This window comes from Ursus americanus, chromosome 7, assembly GCF_024610735.1.
Source record: "Ursus americanus isolate L20-20 chromosome 7, mUrsAme1.1.p, whole genome shotgun sequence".
Lineage (NCBI taxonomy): Eukaryota > Metazoa > Chordata > Mammalia > Carnivora > Ursidae > Ursus > Ursus americanus.
The window spans coordinates 30697130-30719035 of NC_142133.1; the positions used below are offsets into that span (position 1 = coordinate 30697130).

Consider the following 21906-nt stretch of genomic DNA (forward strand, 5'->3'; position numbering starts at 1 on the left):
TGTGCACTCTCTCTCTTTCTCTCTCACATACATACATAAATAAAAATAAAAGTACTATATGCATTTTAATTGCCATCAACATTTCTTTCTTCTCTTCCTCTAAGGAAAAAAAATTTTTTACAGGACCTCAAAAATCTCCTAAAATTTTACATTTTTAAACAGAGTTACAGACTGAGCTAAACCAATGTGACATCTATAATGAATTTTTAAAAAATTCTTAATTTGCTTCTATCATCATCTTTAATTATTTGTCCTAATGATTCCTGCTTTTACTGGAGTTTTTTTGCAGAGTATATGACAGTATGTTTAAATTTCTTCTTCTTTTTTTAGATAGGCACTTGATAACTATTTTTTTATTTTTAAAAAAATTTTTAAATTATTAACATAATGTATTATTTGTTTCAGGGGTGCAGGTCATATGTTTAAATTTCTACACACATCTTTAAATTCCATATAGCTTACAATTATCAGCAAGGATCCTACTAATATTTTCACATATTAACATTTGCAAAAAATTGGGTTTTACGTAAGTTAACAATTATTTTTCATAATAGAAATAAAAAATATTTTAATTAACATATTGTTCTTTCTCTTTGAAGGACCTGACACAAACATAAAATTGCTGATATTTGGATCAATAACTTTGGTGGACTGTTTTTTTCTTAATCTTTGACCATAAAGTGTTTGGTCTATCACTATGTTTACTGAGACAAGTATCTACAAGGACAAATGGCAAAGCTTCCTATTCATTCCAGCTAAATCAATTAGGTTATTCACACATTTACTGAACACTTGCCAAAACCTCCCCCCCTCCTTTGGTATCAATAAAAAGCATTCTTATAATAAAGGTTTATTTTGTTTTGGAAAAAAGCCAGGGTTCTTAAATTTACTGTGTTACTTTGCAACTCCTGCTTCACTTGCCTTCTACATTGTGTAGGTGGAGGAAAGAAACCAAGACATTCAGAACAAAATGTGAAGTCAAGGGAAATTTTTAGACAGCAATAAATTGTGAAAATGACTTAAACTTACTGTCAGAACAATCTTTTGTAGAGAAACATAATGTAGGAACTTTAACATACCCTTGACATTCAATGAAAAAAATACTAGGTTCAGAATACCATAAATTCAAATCTTATTTGTTTAAACTAATTTGGGCTCTTTTTCATGAAACTCAATAAAATGCAATTAAAATCATATTTGAATAGGTTTTGTCTACTCCTTAGTACTTCAAAAAAAGACTTAACTTCTTAATAACCTATGAAATTTATTATTCTCTTCTTTGTGATTATGAAAATGTTCTTCAGAAAGCATTTAGAGTATTTACAAATTTTCCAAGACCACTCATTTAAAGTCACGCTGTATTTTGGAAAGTCCACTTTAAATGAATGATCTTATATTTGTAAAATACATTAATACATATATAAAAACCAAGCAAATTAATACATTGTTGATTCTAGAAGATGTACAGTACAGACTATAGTTGTTAATATTGCTGATCCATATACACAGGAATTTCTTTAGTGAGTAATGTTAGAAGATTAATCTAGAACCTTCTAAAGCAATGTATGTACTATTTTTTATTCAAATCATTGGTTACCTCTTGAGAAACAATGTAATTCTTCTTAGAAATGATTTTCAACTTTTATTTATACTACAAAGAGTTACTGAAATCAGAAGGTGGCTGAAATAGAAAGCTTCCCATATGACATGTCCCAATAAGCTCCATTACTTTTGGTTTTTAAGTTTTAAACCATGTGTCTTTAGGATCCACCATAATTCAAATTCTTCCAACTTTCTCCCAGATTTAAAAATGATACATCACATATTTTTTTACAAAAAATGAAGCTGAATATAATAAATACTCAGTAAACAATAGTTGTTTTAATATTATCACTATTTACTTGTAAAAAATTCTGATAATGTTTCAAGACCCATTTGATATTCCTTTTCCAATGAGGAAATCTTTCCTTATCCCCTAAACACTTACCCTTATATCCAGCTTTGCATTACAGCAGGTATGGACCTTGTGCTATCTCCTATTAAAGCTGAAAACTCCTCTAAGGGAAAAACTGATTTGCTCCTTTTGCAGAACTTAATAATAAAGGAAAATAAAATGTTAAATATATGTTTAAGTTAGATCTTATGAAGTCATTTTATTTTATTATTATTTTTAAAGATTTTATTTATTTGAGACAGAAAGTGTGCATGAGCGGGGGGGGGGGAAGGTCAGAGCGAGGAGAGAAGCAGGCTCCCAGCTGAGCAGGGAGCCCCATGTGGGGCTAAATCCCATGACCCTGGGATCATGACCCAAGCCAAAGGCAGACGCTTAACCGACTGAGCCACCCAAGTGCCTCTGAAGTCTTCATTGTAATTTGGTGAGTAAAGCATTAATATTTCTATGGTGTCAAGAAATTTTGGAGCATCTGTGTGGCTCAGTCGTTTGAGCGTCCAACTCTTTATTTTGTCTCAGGTCATGATCTCAGGGTCCTAGGATCAGCCCCGAGTCAGGCTCTGTGTTCAGTGTGCAGTCTGCTTGGGATTTTCTCTGCCCCTCCCCCTGCACGCTACCTCTCTCTAAAATAAACAAAATCTTAAAAAAAAAATTTTTTTAAATAAAAACCTAAAATTTCCTAAATACCAGCCTTATTGGGATATTTGTACTCATTCACATATATATTAATGTAACATAAGAAATGGAGCAAGACACCTGGGTAGCTCAGTTGGTTAAGCATCTTCCTTCAGCTCAGGTCATGATCCCAGGGTCATGGGATCAAGTCCCACATCAGGCTCCCTGCTCAGCGGGAGCCTGCTTCTCCCTCTGCCTGCTGCTCCCCTGCTTGTTCGCTCTCTCTCTGACAAAATAAATAAATAAAATCTTAAAAAAAAAAAAAGAAAAGAAAGAAACGGAAGGAGTGATCTAAATAATTATATTAGAGACTGAAATGTAAATATAATTTTCCACTTCATTTCATACTTTCGATGTTAAAAAGAGTAAAGTACAATAGGTACTTTATTTGCCTTTTCAGTAATAACTGAGTTTCCATTTTTAGACTAAAATCAGTTACAGTAATGAATACATAAAGCCTTTGTTAGTGTCCCCCAACACCCCTTACTTCTTCTCTCCCCAACGTTCGAGGATAGAACCTTAGATTTCATGCTTCTTTATGAACTTCTTGGTCTAAAAGCCCAGTCTGCTTAAGGCAATAAAGAAGTATTAACCTAGAAAAACATGTGAATCCATAAAGACACTGTTGTATATCACAAGAACTAGTTATCAGCAAATGTGATTACTATAGCTAACAGGAAAACTAATAGTATGGAATTTGTTGTTAAAGTAGCACCAAATTTTAAAATTCTGATATTCTCAAAGCTCTTCAAAGTTGAAAAGTCCTAGCAATTTCTGTTTATATATTGCTTTAAAACAGAAATTTGGAAGTGAAGTCATACAAATTGCAAATTAGCACTGAATACGAAATTTTAAAAAAACAATCAAACTGGTCTTCCTTAGTTGAGCCCTAACTCTTAAAATGGAAAAGATACAATAAGAGTTAAGGACATCTATTTTTTGTTGCCCAGCATACATGCACCCTTCCTGTAATGTAATGGTATCCTCATTTCTTTTTTGGAAATTACAGTTTATGTATATCTGGTGGAGTTGACTATGCCCTCAAACTCGATGGCTGGGCATATGGCTCACTCCCAGACGATCCAAGCTTCACATTCCTGTGGCCACAAAGAGAGTGGGCCAGTCTGAGCCAATATGATGCAGTGAGACTTTTGCTGGAGCTTCTAGGAAAAAGAGGGTCAATCTTTTCAGATACAGATGACCCTGCAGGGATTTAGGGGCTGAAGGGATTAAAGTTATCTTCTATTCAGGTAGGGCTGGAGAATAAAGCCAACAGGGAGGAAGTTGTGCCAGGAAAAGCATAGAAATTGAGTCCTAACGTTATTAAAGCCTTGGGTGGAGCCACTCCTGAAGCCACACCTATCCTGGTCCAGTTTACACAAACCAGTAACCCTTTTCCCCCTCTTTAGCCAGTTTGAGTGGAGGTTTCTGTCACAATAGAGCCTTAACTGATATAATGACTATTTTAAGTAGTGTTTGTTTCCCCAAGAGTAAATACACTAGGCCACAGAATTCAGTTCCAAAAACATGGTAAAACAGATTCTTCTTCATAAATGATTCTTATTTTTTTCATAGTCCACTCTCCTTCTCAAGATCCCCTCCTTGCTAAATTCAAAGGCTATAGAAGACTTTTTATCTTCTGCCTTTATATTGTCTTAGCACAAAGGAATTTCTTTTTTGCCACAAAGAAATAAGAATAAAAAACCAACAATGGAAAAAAGAAATAATAAGCAACGGGGAAGTGGGGGAGTAAATCATCTATAGAAACTGTAAATAATAACCAGATGTACTTTTCTTACTAATGGCCTAAATGAGAGTCAGGGACTAAAACTTATACAATTAAGCAGATTCAATTACATACAGAATCTAATACAAAGACCTCAAAATACTAAAATCAAAGTTCCTATTCAAAAAGCAGCTGAAAAAATTAAAAGGAAAACTTTTCCTTGGGAAATTGAAATGTCTATGACTTTAAAAATAGGCAAATTACTACATGAGTTCAAAAGAGATAATAGTTAATCATAACCACAAAAATTACTGATTTTAAGCATACTGTGTGAATATGACATGCTACTGCGCTTCCAAGTCATTCCGAAAATATTTAGCAAAAGAAGATTTAAAAGAGTAAGTAATTCACAACAACTAAAGACACTTTAGAGTAATATATAAAATTAGTACTCCTACTTTCTAGGGATTTTGGTGACTTAACTGCTAATAAGAAAAAGAGAAAAATGGAGGTAGAATAAAATGGAATTAAGGTGTATATCCTTGTGTTTCTCATATCATATTCAAGTGAGCTTTTAAACTGCATATTTTAGATCTTTTACATTTTAAACACCAGCTGTGAGTACTAGAATGAATTACAATACTCGTGTCACAATGAGATCATTAATATGGAGTCTTGTGTGCAAGAGGAGGAGATACATTATTATTAGTTGAAATGAAATAAAATAGAGTGGTTAAAAGCAAGTTCTGGAGTCAGACTGTCTATGTTGACTCCTGGCACTGTCATTTAATAGCCATAAGTCTTTGACCAACCCTACTGAGACTCAATCTCCTCACCTGTAAGTCCAAGATAATAAGTAATAATATTAACATGTATGCAGTCCTTATTGTAATAGGTGCCAGGTATTTTTGAAAGAGCTTTACATATTAGTTCTTTAACTCCTGATTATGTTCTTGGAGGATAAATAATATCTTCTCTGTTCTACAGATGAGGAAACTGAGGTCCAGATCAGTAAATTACCAGAGGTCATACAACGAATAATTGGTAGGGCTGGCATTTGGGATGGAACCTGAGAAGTCTTGGTTAAGAGTCAATACTTATAAACACTACAATCTATTACCTTTCAACAATATAATATTACCCACCTCAAAGGGTTGTTTTGAAAATTAGACCGAGGGCTTAGCACATAGTAGTAGTTCAATAAAGATTTATTGTTATAGTTCTTTTGAAAGCCAATTTCTATTTACTAGAATATTTACACTGTCAATTAAGTAATTACTTTAGTATAGAAACTATTTCTTGCTAAAGAGAATTTGGTGGGGGAGAAGGACAATCCTGGAAATTAATTTTTATGAAGGGTAATAAATCACTCCTCAACTTTTATAGCCAGGGACTTCTGAGGCTCCCATAAGTTTGACTTTGAGCATGGGAATTTGAGGTACCTTTGAGATATCCATGGAGCATTAGAAGCAATTATATATACAGATCTGGAACTTGGGCTAGAAATATAAGCCTGGAAATCTTCAATGTACAAATGAAACTACCTAGGGAATGAGTACACAGTATGAGAAGAAACCCTAAGATTAAGACTTGATTACTTCAAAAATTTAGGAATCTGAAAGAACAGTAGTACCTCCTAAAAGAGATTTAAAAAAGCAACAGCATCAACGTTCTGGTCTATGATGTATAGCATCTTGGAAGGGAAGAAGAATGCTTCAAGAAGTAGGAAGTAGTCAGCACTGTCAAAAGTTGCTGAGAGGTCAAGTAAGATAAATACGGAAAAAAGTATCACTGAATTTAGCAATATGGAGATAGTAAGTGATCTCCATAGCCATTTCAAAGGAATAATAGGATTTCATTTTATTTTAAACACATTTATATATCTTTTTATCAAGAACAGCAAGCAAACATTTGAGATATGTTGATAATTAGATTGGTTCTCCCTTCTTCCTACTTTCAACTCCCATAATGCCAATCCAAGGAAGGCTATATTGGTGAGATATTCTGCAATGAAACTATAGTCTACTGCAATTTTCCTGACTGCACATTAAGCACAATACTGGGCACTAGGTAAACAAGGAAAACCAAGACTCAGTTCTTGGTCCTTAAGAATATATGTAAAACAATTCAATGTCAATGTAATATGGTAAAAGTAGTGTCTGGGCCCCATGGAAGCAAAGAATACTCATCCCAGTTCAGGGATTAAGGTCAGACTGCTTTGTATAAGAAGCATATCCATGCATTCATTTTGAGCAACTCCTACGCACTAGATCCCAGGTAGACAAAAACAGTAAGCTTAGATCTCTGGATCCACATAGCTCATTTAGTGAAATGTGTCCTGATTGGTCAAAAGAGAAATTCTAATACAATGTGATCAGTGGTATAACAGAGGTATTAACCAAATGTTAACCAAATGACAATAAAAAGTAAAAAAGCCTTAGACCCTAACCTAAACATGGAGAAGTTGGGAGAAAATTCTATAGAAGAGTAAAATTCAAGATGGGTTTTGAAGGATGAAAAGGCCTCAGCCAGAGATGTTTATTCTACACAATAACATATGCAGACATTCAAAACTGTTTTGAGAACAATGAGAATTTCGTTATGACTTATGCACAGTAATGAAGGGAAGTGAGAAAGAAGCTAGAGGTAGATGACGGTCAACAATTTAAGGACTTTATAAGCCAAGACAGAATTTGGGGATTTTTTTTTTTTTAAGATTTATTTATTTATTTGAGAGAGAGAGGGAGTGCGTGCATGCGCATACACAAACTGGGGGCGGAGGCAGGGGCCAGGTAGACAGAGAAGGGGAGAGAGAGTCTTAAACAGACTCCACCCCAGCATGGGGCTTGATCTCACCATCCTGAGATCACGACCTGAGCCGAAACCAAGAGTCAAATGCTTAACTGGAGAACCAGAATGGACTGACATAACTATATTTATTTTTTTCAGACTCTCAAACCTGACAAACTAGAGTCATGATTCTAACCTATCCTATCCCTAATCTATTTCAGTAAATGGCACCACTATTAACCCAGTATTGCTCACACCAGAAATCTGGAAGTCCTTAGTAACTCCTTCTCCCTCATTTTCTATATTCTGTCTACCATCATGTCCTACCATTTCACCTTTAAAACATACTCAGCATCTTTGCTCATGCTGTACCCTCAGCCTGGAGCAATATTCCCTGCTCCTTGCCTAGCTGGCTCCTCATTTTTGAGACAGCAGCTTAAATATTAATTAGAAAGTGTTCCCTAACCATCCAATATATAATATAACACAGGTCCCCTCCTGCTATTCTCTCTCAGTACCGTGTCCTGTATTTACTATATATTTACTTGTTTTTAATATCTACTGCCCTTCCTAGTCTGTGATTTTCATTAGGAACTGTCTCATTCTATTATTCTCACCATATATTCAATGCCTGCACGGTGCCTTCTACATAGTAAGCGTTTAAGAAATACTGGTTGTAAGAAGAAAAAAAAAATTTTTTTTAGAAAAATCATTTTGAAAGCACCATGGAGGATGTGTGAGGAGGAGGATGTGAAAAACATGAAGAGACTAGAACCAACAAGATCAGATAAAAAGAGCCCAGGTGAAAGGATAAAGAGCCCAGGCAAAGGGGAATGTGGAAATGAGGACAGAGAAAAAGCAGTACTTGAGAAACCAAGGTGGAACTAATAAGTTCCTGGCTGAGGCACGTATACAATGAAACCTTAACTTCCATCAGGATTGAAGGAGGCAGAACAGATACTGAAAGAAGAATGAAGAGATCTTCTCGACAATGGTAAGTTTGAAGAATCTGAATTAATAAGTCTAGTAGGCAGTTGAAATTTTAAATGTGCCACACAGGAGAGAGGTCCTGGGTTGGGGAACAGATCTTTTCCTCTCTTCCTCCACCTCTACAAATCAAGATGCCAGGAGGAACAAAAACAGCTTCCAATTTTTGATCACCTACATTATGCTTGACATTGTTCTGAGCACTTTATATATTATTTCTATTCCTTTCAACAACCCTACTAAGAAAGTATCAAAGCTTTGAGAGGTTAAGTAGACTAAGTCAACTGCTGAAGGGAGCAGAAGTGTTAATCAGTGGTGGATGGATTTAAATCCAGTTTTCTTTATATCAAAGCCTCTTTTTGTATACTACCTTACTTCTAACTTGAATAACCACCTATGAAGTTGGTTCTGGGAAGGGAAAAACAGCAAAACTAAAGGAGCTATCGGACTGAGAAAATAGGCAATAAACCTAGAGAAATGAGACTTCAAAAACAAGTTTAATAAAATTTCATGTGAGGGAGTCAGAGAAAAAGAAGTAGAGTTAAGATTTAAAGACCCAGCCAGAAGAACATCAAACCATCATAATACTTCTATAAAATATGTTCCATGGTATACAGCAGCAACGCATTTGGGAGCTTGTTAAAAATGCAGACTCTCAAGGCTCATCCAGACAAATGGAATCAGAAAACGCATCTTAATATGACCCCCAGATAATTTGTGTAATACATTAATGTCTGAGAAGCAACGGTCTGATACCATTACATAGATGAAGACACTAACCAGGTTAAAAAAGAGTTTGCAGAGTTAGAAGACAGGCCTTTTGCCTCTCTGGCTAGTATTCATTCTGTTTCACTATGTGCCCTTCAAACAGACCCATCACTTTGAACCTCACTAACCTGAAGTTTTGCCATCGAAACATGTAGGAGTTGAAATGAGTTTAAAACAAGTCATCACTAACCATTTTGAATGTTTCCACTTCACCTGGAATTTTAAGTGTTGCCATGAATTTTCTCCAATATTTTTTTTTTGGTAAGATTTATTTATTTTTGAGGACAGGGAGGGAGAAAGAGCTAGAGCAGTGGGAGAGGCAGAGGGAAAGGGAAAGAAGCAGACTCACTGCTGATTGCAAAGCCGACTTGGGGCTAGATCTCAGGACGCTGAGATCATGACCTGAGCCGAAACCAAAAGTCAGACCCTTAACCGACTGAGCCACCCAGGTGCCCCCTCCAATATTTGTTTTTAACATCACAATATATCTTAAACCATTTGGGCTGTTCTAACAGAATACTACAGAATAGATGGCTTATTAACAACAGAGATTCTATCCTCACAGTACCAGAGACTGGGAAGTCCAAGATCAAAACTGGCAGATTAGGTGTCTAGGGAAGGCCCACTTCCTGGTTCATAGACGGTCATCTTTTCACTGTGTCCTCACATTGACAGAAGGAGTGAGGGATATCTGAGTTCTTTTATAACACCATTAATCTCATTCATGAAGGCTCTGCCCTCATGACCTAATCCTGTCCCAATGTCCTAACTCCAAATACCATCGTATTAGGGATTAGGTTTCAACACATGAATTTTGGGGAGATACATTCAGTCTACAGTACTACATGAAACACAAACATGCTATCTCTGACTACAAAGAATTCTTAATTCACAGAATAAGTTTCAACTCTGATTGTTCAACGTGAAAAAACAGTAAAGACTAAAGAAAAGACTTTGTATTAGCAAGTCATTTAAAATCATGGAATTATGAAGTTAGAAGAGACCTTATAAGGTTGAGGTGACAGATTTCATCTAGAATGCCAACTATCTAGCTGCTGACAGTGCAGTACCAAAACGGGAGTATGACTGAGTTGGGGTCAGCTATTAGGTATATCTGCCACCAGTTGGTTCCAAAGAGGGCTACCACAGAGTTGCTAACCTTATAAAGGTAAGGAAACTAAGGCCTAGGGAAGTTAAATGAAATATATGACTCACACACCAAATAAATGGATCAGAACTCTAGGTCTCTTGCCTTCTGGTATACTGGTTTTTATCCAGAATCCTCCTGCTTTTCCTCTCTGATACATTTATTCAATAAAAAATAGAAAATCCTTTTCATGTAATAGCAAAAATCAAGCCAATTAAAATTTAACTGAGAATAAACAAGTCCTTATAATTTATGAGTCCTATAACAAAGACTTACATGTAAGTACATTCAAAGATTTTAATGAACCCCACAGTCTCTAGGTTGTATCACTGTGATCAGTGAATGATCTCTGACTCAGATTGTTTTCTGACAATTTTACTTCATGGTGAGTTTTTCCATGTGATAATTCTTAAGAGTTTAGCCATGATGACTCAGGGTACCTAGATGCTATGAAGGAGCTTTCAATTTAAGAAGTAGGAGGAGAATGAGGGGGCATATTGAATCATTAACAACCTACTCGGTTCTGAAATCTAGCAAATCCTTTTTGGAAGCCATTTTACAGACAGCTTCAGGAGGCAAATTCTGGCTAAAGCCTTTAAAGACTAGTCTTTAAGAGCTGAACTATATACAAATACATTGGTTTACCATTTCTAAAAGAGACACAACCAAAAAGTTTAAACAAAATGTGACTTTCTTTTTGTTAACTAAGTATCAGTGATGAATTTAAAAAAAAGGTCTGGTGTCACTGAAGTCACAGACATGATCTAGGTTGAACAGTTTAAGGACCTAACTCAAAATTCATTGCTCCTTTGGAGAACCTATAGGACTTAGTTCAGAGGCTGAATCATCCCATTTTAAATGAAAATTACAGTAAAGCTGTAAGTAAATTTAAAAAGCTTTTAGATACATGAAGTTTGTCTATGTGACTGTGGTTTCTAATTAGAAGCAACCACTGCTTTATGAAACAAACACACATTTAACATTTTGTAATTTGGATGTTTTGGTCCTTTGTTAAATTTAAAGAACAGTAGTGAGAAACAATTCAAAGAAAAATCTATTATGTTATCTGTAGTCTAAATTAAAGAAAATCAGCTTTTAGTGCTTCCAGTACATGCAGTTCATCAAATCTGGCATAGACCCGAGGAACATGAGGTACTGTGGATATTATCTGCCAAGAACCAGGAATCTAACACTAAGGTTTTGAGGAACCAACGAAGCACCTCCAATTGTTTTCACTTATTGTTAAAAAATAAAATTAAACTTTATGATGCTTTCTAAAGATTAAGTCAACTGATAATGTTGAATACAGTGAGCATCTAACTGGCAAAAACCAAGGCCAATCACCTTATAATTTATTCCATGAAAGGATGGAGAAGTTATAAACTTCTTTACCACATTACTGATCTTTCTATCCTTTCCTCTTAATTGTCAAAAAGCACCTTATCAGAAGCCCAGACACAGTTTTTTTTCCCAAGGCCATTTACTATTACAGTGATGATGAAGTCCCTGATTGATGTTTTTGGAAAGACAACATACACCAAGAGCTGAAAATGGTCTTTGAAATTCTACTAGGCTATTAATTCTATCAAACTTTGCTAGTTTAGGTATAGGTTCTGGATGGATGTGAAATTAACTCATGAGGCTTTCAATTCAATGAGTTTACTATTTCCTACATTATTCAGTTCAAAAAGTACTGTATCCTCTGGGTCACACAGTTATCTCTTAGTGCCTAGCTAATGGGGATATACTATCTCTCCACTAGAACACACAGCAAAAAAGAGGGGGGTAAGAAAAGATAAGAAGCACACAAATAGGACAGGTGTTGTATCTGTCATCTACCTGTTACTTCTTTAAGACCCTTCATTCATTCCAAGCCCACTTTGCAAGTACAAAAATGGCAGACATGTAGAAAACATGGTGGAAGAGCAATGGGCACTAAAGCAAGCAAAGGAAGGTAAACAGAACCAGTAACAAAGTGAAGAAGAGATGAAAGTAAGAGAGAGATGAAGTGAGAGCTGCAAAGATCTGGACTACTAATACCTTGCAAAGCACAAGTTGAGAAGAACATCCTGGAACCTGATGCTGCAAATATCTACAGAGCTTAAGTAATAGAGTGAATTTTCTTTTTTTGAAAAAGGTTTATTTATTTATTTGAGAGAGAGAGAGCGTGCAAGTGCACGTGCACATGTGAACAGGTGGATAGGGTCAGAGAGAGGGAGGGAAAAGAAGGAAGGGGGGGGAGAAAGAGAAAGAGACTCAAAAGAGAAGCAGACTCCCCGCTGAGCATGGAGCCCCTGATTCAACTAGGGGCTTGATCTCACGACCCTGAAATCATGACCTGAGATGAAATCAAGAGTCAGATGCTTAACCTACTGAGCCACCCAGGTGCCCCAATAGAGTTAATTTTCAAATAATTCATTACTGTTAATTATTATCACCATCATTATTAACATTATTATCAATTCGTTATTGTTATTATTTCCCAAAATAAATACAGGCTTTATCATGGTCACAAAGTGTAAGCCAACATGAAATTTAAGATGCCCCTTTTGCAAAGCAACTTTTTTCTTTGAAATGAAAGCTGTATTGTTATTACTATTCTCTACTTAATTTATAAATTTGAGTCTTAGCTCATTAAATCATGGACACTTAAGTAGATCCAAGTTATCCACGGACATGTTTACTATTTTGTGAGAGCCAATTTTTTCTTTCCTTCCTTCTTTTCCCCTCCCCCACTTTCTCTTCCTCCTCCACCATAAGTTATTTATTTATTCCACAAAAATGGAAATGAAAAACAGATTCATAACCCTACCACCAAATCAACAGACTGAAAGCAATTTCTAAAATGAGCCACACATCACAATGGTCCCATCATAGAATTTCAAAGTCCTTCATGAAAAACTATTATTCTTTTTATTGTATTTTACAGATGAATCAAAGATAGCTTGAAAAGACCTTCAGAGTTAATGGAAAGCCCAGGAATTAAACATAGGCTCTGTGTTCTATGCCAATAGGCTAGTGTTTAAAATACATTAAATAATCCAGCCTAGCATCTAAATCCTGATAGTATATGCAGTATATGAAGAAAGGTTCTATCTATATGTACACTACACATATATACACACCAAAAGGACCAAAACCTCTGATTGAATTAAAGAAATTAAAGAATTTTCTGAAAAATGTTTAAAATAGGGAGTTTTTGTTAAAGCAGTCCTTATATTGTTACATATTTATATTCTTAGTGGCCACTTTATGCAACTTATTTTGTTTTTATTTTTTTAAGATTTTATTTTTTTTAAAGTAATCTCTACACGCACCATGGGGCTCAAATTCAAAACCCCGAGATCAAGAGTGCATGTTCTACTGACTGAGCCAGCCAGGGATCTCTGCAATTTATTATATATTAAAAGTTACAAATTCTACTTAATCCCATTAAATCCTATGTATTATTGATTAAAAATACAAAAGAAAACATTGTGCCCTCCTATTATACATCATTAACTAGAAAAAAATGGTTTTTTAAATTCAGCATTATCAACAAAGTAAAATCACTGAAATAAGTTTAGTTTCTCAGGTTGGAAAACATCCCTACAAAAATGAAAATCATTTATCATTTTAATCATTTAGTGTAAAATCATTCAAAACTAGTAATCTCCACATGTATATTGTCCTATGAATCTAAGATTTTAAAACTCCATATCTATGGAGGGTTTTTTTTGAGAGAGCCTTTCAAACAATTGGGGGATGATATCAATTTTTCTACAATAATAAAAGATTTAAACACAGTTCTTTATTATGGCAAATAATCATGTTCCGGAAGCAACTACTAATCTGAGAACTGAAGCATGAATTTAAGATTTAAGAGCCAGATTAATCTCGTAACACTAAATGTGTGCTAGTATTTCAATTTCCCAAGTGTATGCCATGGCAACAAGGAAGTTATACAACTTCATTACATTATAAATGCCATCTCTTCAGTCTTGAATACATAACATGGAAATTTATCTGCAACGATTGTTTTGAGTACTTAATTATTAAGAAGTGTGCACGGTCTTGCATGTATATGTGTATGCCTTTTAACACATCAGACAAAACTTAAGTATCTCAGTGAGTGTAACAGTCTCTTGCATATTAGTCACTCTTAGAGGTTAGATCCTTACTCTAAATGATGCTACAGTTGTCCACATTACTAAAACTCCTTTTCAGTCTATAGGTAGATCTGATTTTTAGAAATAGTAATTGCTTTCTCAGAGTGAATGTGAATTTTAGAAACAGCCTGAAGTTATTTCCTATTTTCTGTCCAAAATCCTTTCTGAGTCATATCTGATAAATGAAATGAGGTATCATGTGGCTAAGACCCCCTTTTTCCTTAAAAACAAGGAGCAAATATAAAGTACGGAGCTATTTTCATTTGTGGCTCTTAAACTGGCTTAGAAGGCAATTACCAAAGAAAGGTAGTTCCAAAAATATTTTGAGTAATGCTAGTATTCTTGAAATAAGTGTAGAGCTTTCAGGGTGACTAAAGTAGACTTATTTTAGTTAAGTGTATAAAATAAATGTCCTTACTTTAAAGCAAGTATGGATAACCAACCAGGCCCTATACAATCTGGTCTCCTGGCCCCTCCCTTTACTTTTCTAACCAATCTCCTGCTACTCTATCACTCTAACCCAGTCACACTGGTCTTGTAGTTTCTTGCATTCTAGTCAAGATTCTGTACCTCAGGGCCTTCTTGCTGTTCTCTTTGCCTGTGTCCTTCCCCAGGATTATCTGCAAGGTTTATTCCCTCACCTCCTCAGGTCTTTACTCAAATACCTATCACCTTCTCAATGAGGTCTGTTCTGCATCCTCCTCCTATCACATCCCCCCTGTTCCTTCTTCCCCTTGTCTGCTTTATTTTCTCCTGTATGTGTGGATGTGTGTATAAAACTGTTCATTACAGAAATTTTCAAACATACACAAAAGTAGAGAGAGTATGAGAAATCTCAGGTATCCATCATCTACTTTCAACAACTTTCAATATATGGCCAATCTTGTTTCATCTACGCTCCTCCTCCCTCCAAATTATTTTGGAGCAATAATCCAGACATGATATTTTAATTCATAAATACATAAGATCTCTAAAAGGACTCTTGTTTAAAACCCATAATACATTGTCATGCCTACAAAAACTAACAATTCCTTTTAATCAAATATCTAATATTCAAATTTCCCCAATTTTTCATTAACATCTTTTTACATTAGTTTGCTCAAAGCAGGATCTAACTAAGGTCAATATGCTGCATTTGGTAGATATGCCTCTGAAGTCTCTTTTAAACTTAGAGCTTCCTCTCCCTTTCTTGTTTCTTTTATTTACTTCTTGAAGAAATGAGGTCATTTGGGGAGCCTGCGTGGCTCAGCCCGTTAAGTGTCTGCCTCCGGCTCAGGTCATGATCCCGAGGTCCTGGGATCGAGCCCTGTGTCAGGTCTCCCTGCTCAGCAGGGAGTCTGCTTCTCCCTCTCCCTTCACCACCCCCTCCCCCCTCATACTCTCATACTCTCATACTCTCATGCTCGCTTTCTCAAATAAATAAGTACATAAATAAAATCTTTCAAAAAAAAAAAGAGAAATGAGGTCATTTATCCTTAAAACATGAAATATTTTACTTATTTATTTTATTGCCTGTGTCTTGGTTTAGAATGTAAACACAGTAAGGCAGAGCTTTTACTTTTAGTCTGTGTGAGTGGTATCAGCATCTAGACCAGTGCCTGTCACATAAAAGACATCAATAAATACTTACTGAATGAATATTTGGGGTTCATGTCAAAAGTCCATTGCCCACCCCAAAGCAGAAACTCCTAATCACAGCACTCTGTCCCGCTGAGTCTGAACTGGGACTCCCGGTTTTCTAAATATAGCGCAGGGAGCCATCACCAAGTAACTAGATTTGGTACCCAAGGTGAAATCTATTTGCTATCCCTGCTTTACCTCCCCTCTTTCAAAATAAGTGTACTTCTATCTCCAAAACAAATTCAATGCACCCTGTATGATGAAATTTACCTGAAGTTCAGCATAATAAATGACTGTATTTCTTGTCAAGTATGTGTAAACATTTCTTAGCTTATTTTAGACAATTTAGGGGAGAAAGAAAGTTGTAGCCAAAAAAATGATAGGAAAAGAAACTGCAGAAGATGGTGGGAAACTAGGGTACTACATATTTTTAGAATTAGCAACACCCCAACGGTTCATTATAAAAGAAAAATTAGTAATAAATACTTTGAAAAGGAAGTAAATTACATGTGTATTGAATTTAGAACTTTTTTTTTTAACTACATGAATGGTCAAGATTAACTGGGGAATGACAAATGTCCAAATTTTCGCATTTATAGGCAACAGCAACATATTCTATTTTTCTGTAAATGGTATTTTGTGGTGTATAAAAAAGTCTTACAGGGATAATACAAGGAGTACTATGTAGAATTCTAGTTCTTTGAAACAGTTTACTGCAGCAAAGAAAAAATCTAAAACATTGTCTACACATTCTGAAAAAATAATCACATCTTCTTAGACTCATTTACAATTCATTTCTCTTAAATTACCCGACGAGGCTCTTTGCCTCTAAGTTTATTTCTGAAGGAAGCTATGCTAATTGAAAGGCTCCAATCAGATATTCATATGTTTCAATTATTCATTTCTATTTTAAAAGGAAAAAAATCATAAATTCCTTGATATTCCCTCAAGAAATCATTGCTTATTACTTGCAAATTAATTCAGCAACAACAACAGAAATTATGTAGGGCCTACTAAGTGTAATATGTTAGGCAATTATTTTCAACCTTTGAAAGGAAAATTAGAAGTGGTCTTTCAAGATAAGGTAAGAAAAAACTAGTGGCATACCTTGAAATTATATCTAGTTGTTTCAGTGACCAATATTTCTTGTTTTGAGATTCCCACACATTAGCGTGGGGGAAAATCTTCTCTGGCAGAGGTCAAATTTAAAGAAAAACAACAATACTCCCCCCTTCCCCCACCACCACATGTGTAAAGAAAAACCTCCAGCAACCCAAATCCCTTGAAAGAATGATTTGTTTACTTTTCCTGTGTAATATATTTAGAGGGAATATGGAAAAGATGGCTAGAAATCTATAAACGGAAAGTGCTAAGTGGAATTCACTGTTTATAGATTTTAGCTAGAATTTTGTCCCTTATATAATGTTGCCAGGAATCTTTTATATTGTACTCTTTAAAAACATCTTCATCAGGTTTCCTTCTTTCATTGATTTTCCTCTTCCTTCTTTCCACTGGCTCCTAAATTTGTTTCATTCTTTTTAATTAAATGACATAAATGTAACTTTTGGAGTAACACAATTTTTCCAAAGAAACTCCTGGAAACCATCTTAGTGCCATCATATACCTGTCATTTTGAAATTTTAATATATTATATACCGTATAGTTAAAATATATGTAATGAAATAATCCATATAAATCTTTCCAATTTAATAAATATTAGGTTTATAAATAATAGGTCTATATTGATGTACAGTGGTAAGATGTAGGTGTTTGAGAATATTAGAAAGATAGTTTTCAATTCTAAGTCTGGGCTTAAAATCTTCATCAGCCCCAGAAGTTTGTCTGCAAACAGTTGTTCACAAAGCAGGATTACTATAGTATAGTCTTTATCATCTGACCCACTGGACAACTACAATAAGGCATACTCTGAATCACAAGATTCTGAATCTACAAGGGACATTATGACAACCCAAAAAGCTGAAACAAAGTCAAATAGCAACCTATGGAGACTTCGCCTTTCAACATGCCTGACTAGCATTCAGCAGTACCCCACTCACTTCCCTGACCTGTGCTTTTCAGTCATTTCTTGAAGGGTTCCCAATGATACCAGGAAACCTGCAGTGCCAGGCTTTGCCAGTCAACACTAACTTCTGCCTTCGGACTCCCGTGATTAAGCAAAGATGTTGTGTCAGTAGCTTCCTTAAAGTACAAATGCCTCTAGCAAATCTAGTTTGTAAAAGCTACAGAAAGAGTTCAACATAATCAACTAACTGCAAGGTCACTGAAATGACAACTTTAAGGAGAGCACAGATTCTCCCCCTTCACCCCAAATCTGTCACTAAGACACAATTTCCAGCTTTTTTTTAAGTCAATAAATACTACCGTTATTGCATTACAGCACCTCTAGCACATTAATGAAAACCTAGGTGACAGTTTTCTCTTTAAAAGGTGTACATTTATTAGATGAGGCATTAAAACCACTTCACCATATGCAACTTTCCATGCACTTAACTGTTCTATTTCCAATTGTTTGTTTTAAACTCAAGACCTCTTTAAACATACTACAGGAAGGAGACAGGTTAGAGGATTGGAGAGAAATATGAAAATAGCAAATGTCTCACTTTCCTTTTCTGATGGAACCACCAGAATCTAAAATCTGGGGGCAAGTATATTACACAAAGTTAAATTCAAGAGTAATTAGGATAAGTGAAAGTATTCACTGTAATTACAGTTCTGATCATTATTCATCTCAGGAAATAACTAATAAAAATGATGCCTGATTTAAATTTTTGGTATCCTCCAGTTTGGTTCAACTACCAAAATAAATAAGCTTGTCCTCAGAGTTAAGCATTTTCCTCCAGAAGAGGTTGTTGGTGTGAATAAAAAAAAACAAAGGGAATTCATATGATGTATTTGTACAATAAGGACAATGTTTTGAGACATGTAAATCTGATCACTCTGAGAAAACATTTCCTGTTTTAAAGGAAACATCATAAACTGAAACAGAGTAACTGAAGAAACTGAACCTTCTCCACAATTCAAAAATTTGAATTCACACTACAATGCAAATTAAAAAAAAAAAGCACCTTACATCTCTCCTCAATTATAATACATATTCAACGTAGAAAAAGACAAAGCCAGTTCTGAAACAAAAGATCAGCTGCTAGGAAAACAAAATAACATTTTGCAGAGGAGGAAAAGTACACAGCCTCTGAACCAAAACAAACAGATGACCTTTTCAAACACTTAAAGCTTCAGTCCTTGGCACAACCAGCATCTATGGATAAAATGCTCACTCAATTATTTGTTAACATACTGTCTGATGACTACACGATGGGAAGGCTGTTGATGCTGTTAAAACCAAGACATATTTCCACACATTTGTGTGTAGTGATTAATATCTGTCAAATCTACATTAAAAAAAAATTCTCTGCCCTCCCGCCCCCCATCATTGCTCTCTTGCCTCATAGGAGACCTGAGTGTACAAAAATAAAAGTAGATGGTGAGATGAGTTTATGATTTACAGCATTTTCCAAACTCGAAGCATTTTTCAAGAGTCCTTTGAGGTTTTAAGATTCAAATACTATTCAAGAAGAATTATTGTTTGAACTACCTATTACCCAGACTTCTTTCAGACTTCACTTAACCTGTAACTAAAATGAGCATCTTTAACTTTTCCACGGGGCATTGGAGAACGAGTTCTTACTCATAAATGCTTTCAGGTCCTCAGACACTAGGCGCGGCGGAAGATCAAGAGTATCCATCAATTAGAGAGCTTTTCCGGACCTCAGTTTACCCACTTACGAAAACGGGCGTATTAACTTGTTTCATAGGGACCCCAGAGGTGTAATTAATTGTTTTTAAACGCTCTGACATCCAGGGATGAAAGAAAATGCGAGAGACACGCAGAGAAGATGACAATAATCACAACAATAAAAAGAATGACTAACTTGGAAGTCTGCGTTATGTAAGGAAGGAGAAAGAAGTTAGCAGATTCGCACAAACAAAAGAAAAGCCCACCGCCCCCTTTGTTTCTCTTTCATTTCTCTCTTCCTCCCCGCCCCCGCGGAGCTCCCCTCCCGCAGCATGCGGCCCGGCGCGGGACGCGGGGCGCGGGGCTCGGACTTGGCCGCCGCGCGCCGGACTCCCGGGCGGAGGGGGAGGGCGCGTCGGGCCGGCTCCTGACAAAGGCGCTTCCTCCTGCGAGGGCGCGGGATGCCGGCGCCGCAAACTCAGCTCCCGGCCGCCTCCAGCGCGGGGGCGCGCAGGCGGGCGGGGAGAGCCGGCCGGTCGCCCCGGGCAGCCGCCGAGGAAGTTGCGCTCACGCCTTGCCCGCACCCCTCGCCGGCCCCGTCACCATCCCTCCCGCGGCGCGCCGCGGCCACACTCACCGGACAATTGCTGGCGGCCGCAATCCTAGCACGGCCCCGAGATCCGGAGCGAGGGGGTGAAGTGTGCGTACGCGAGGAGCGCGAAAAGACAGCCCAGCGTTCTGCCGCCGCCTTCCTCGCCAGCCGACCAAGCCCCGCGAGGGAAGTTGGCCGCGGAGCCGAGTGCTGAGGAGCCTCGGGCGGAGGGAAAGGCGCAGGGCCCGCTTTGTGGTGCGCTCCCGGTGGGCTCGAGGCAAATCCGAACGCGCGGCGCGGCTGGTGCTGCTGGTGGAGGCGGCGGCCGCGGCGGCGCCCCCCGACGGTCCCTCCGCCTCACACCGCCTCTGGGTCACTGACACACACTCGGAGGGAGGGGAGGGGACTAGCAGGAGGGCGGGCAGGAGGGAGGGGACCGGGCAGGGCCACCACGAAGGGCGGTGACGCGACGCCGAGTGGTCTCTTGGGAGTTGTAGTTTTCCGACTGAAGAAAAAAGGGAAACATCGTCGATGAGGATGCTGCACAGCTCTCTCTGCACTGCGCATGCTCGGGGGGGGTGGAGAGAGAGATGGAGAGAGAGCGAGCGCGCGAGGGTCGGCCCCCACTGTTACTATGGTCACCGACACACAGAGGAAGAGAACTTGTTCTTTGCTGCTGAGCGCTGAACAAGGCCCTTCTTGTCTCAAGGTGCTGTTAGTGATCCCGCCCTCAGCTAGTGCTTCCTACTTCGCTCCACCCCCAGCTCCTAGCTTCACCACTCACAAGTGCCCAGTGAAGTCTGACTTCCTGTCGGTATTTCGGTCTTCCCGGTTGCTTAATTTTCTTTCAAAATTCTGAATCACAAATACCCATTTCCTTCCCTTCCCTCAAATGAATCCTCTCTGCTCAAGTTTGTTTTTTTACCTAAGACTTGTAGAAAGGTAGTTGCTTCCAGTAACTTAAGAAGTGATAAAACTATTAGGAACACTGTCGGAATCCCATAGTTAATTTTTTCACTTAATTAGTCACATCAAACTTTAAGACCTGCACAGGTAAAAGTTCAGGATTAGGATTGTTATTTTTTTACTTGCTCAGTGTAAAATAATCCAGATTCGTTTATTTTAAGGTCTATGATTTTTAAGAAATACACCTGAATTCAAACGACACATGGGACGTTGGAAATTGTTTACTGTACATATATTGGCAAACTTTAATAACAGAAGTCTGAACCAAGGTCTGAGTATGCTGTTGGGCTGGTCAGCTAAGTCTACACCCATACTGGGCACCCAGGTGTGAACTGGCAGTGGAGGAGGGTGGTGAAAGGCAGGGTACAGTTACTGGATCTCTAAAGGACTAAAGGCAACCTGTCCCAAGCTCTTTCGTTTTCCTTCTCTGCCTAGCTAGAAACCCATACCCTGGAACAAAAAGATTAATGTTTATAAATCAGTAACACATGTCGTGGAAGAAAAATTAAGGTTTTCAAATAGAATCTAAAGATCAGAAATCCTTATGTTTGTAGACCACATAATTACTCATTCAAAAAAACATTTATTGAGTTATACTATGTCCCAGGCTCTTTATTAGTTCTCAGAAGTAGAGATATAAGAATGTAAAAGAAACATTCCTTGTTTTCAAAGTGCTCAAAGGAGACAGGTAAATAAAGGGACTCAGTGTGATTAATACTGTAACAGGAAATCACACCAGGTGGTTTGATACACAGCTGCCACAGACCCAAGCAAGGTCAGGA

At 37.1% G+C, this 21906-nt stretch overlaps 1 protein-coding gene across 1 annotated transcript in view; it reads right to left on the minus strand.

Annotated features, from left to right (window-relative positions):
• Positions 1–20553, minus strand: part of PELI1 (pellino E3 ubiquitin protein ligase 1) — a 58352-nt gene extending 37799 nt beyond the window's left edge. Inside the window, exon 1 of the mRNA XM_045788101.2 lies at positions 20204–20553. The gene's annotated coding sequence lies outside the window, so the exon portion shown is untranslated. The remainder of the gene's footprint in view (positions 1–20203) is intronic.
• Between the last annotated feature and the right edge of the window lie 1353 nt (positions 20554–21906).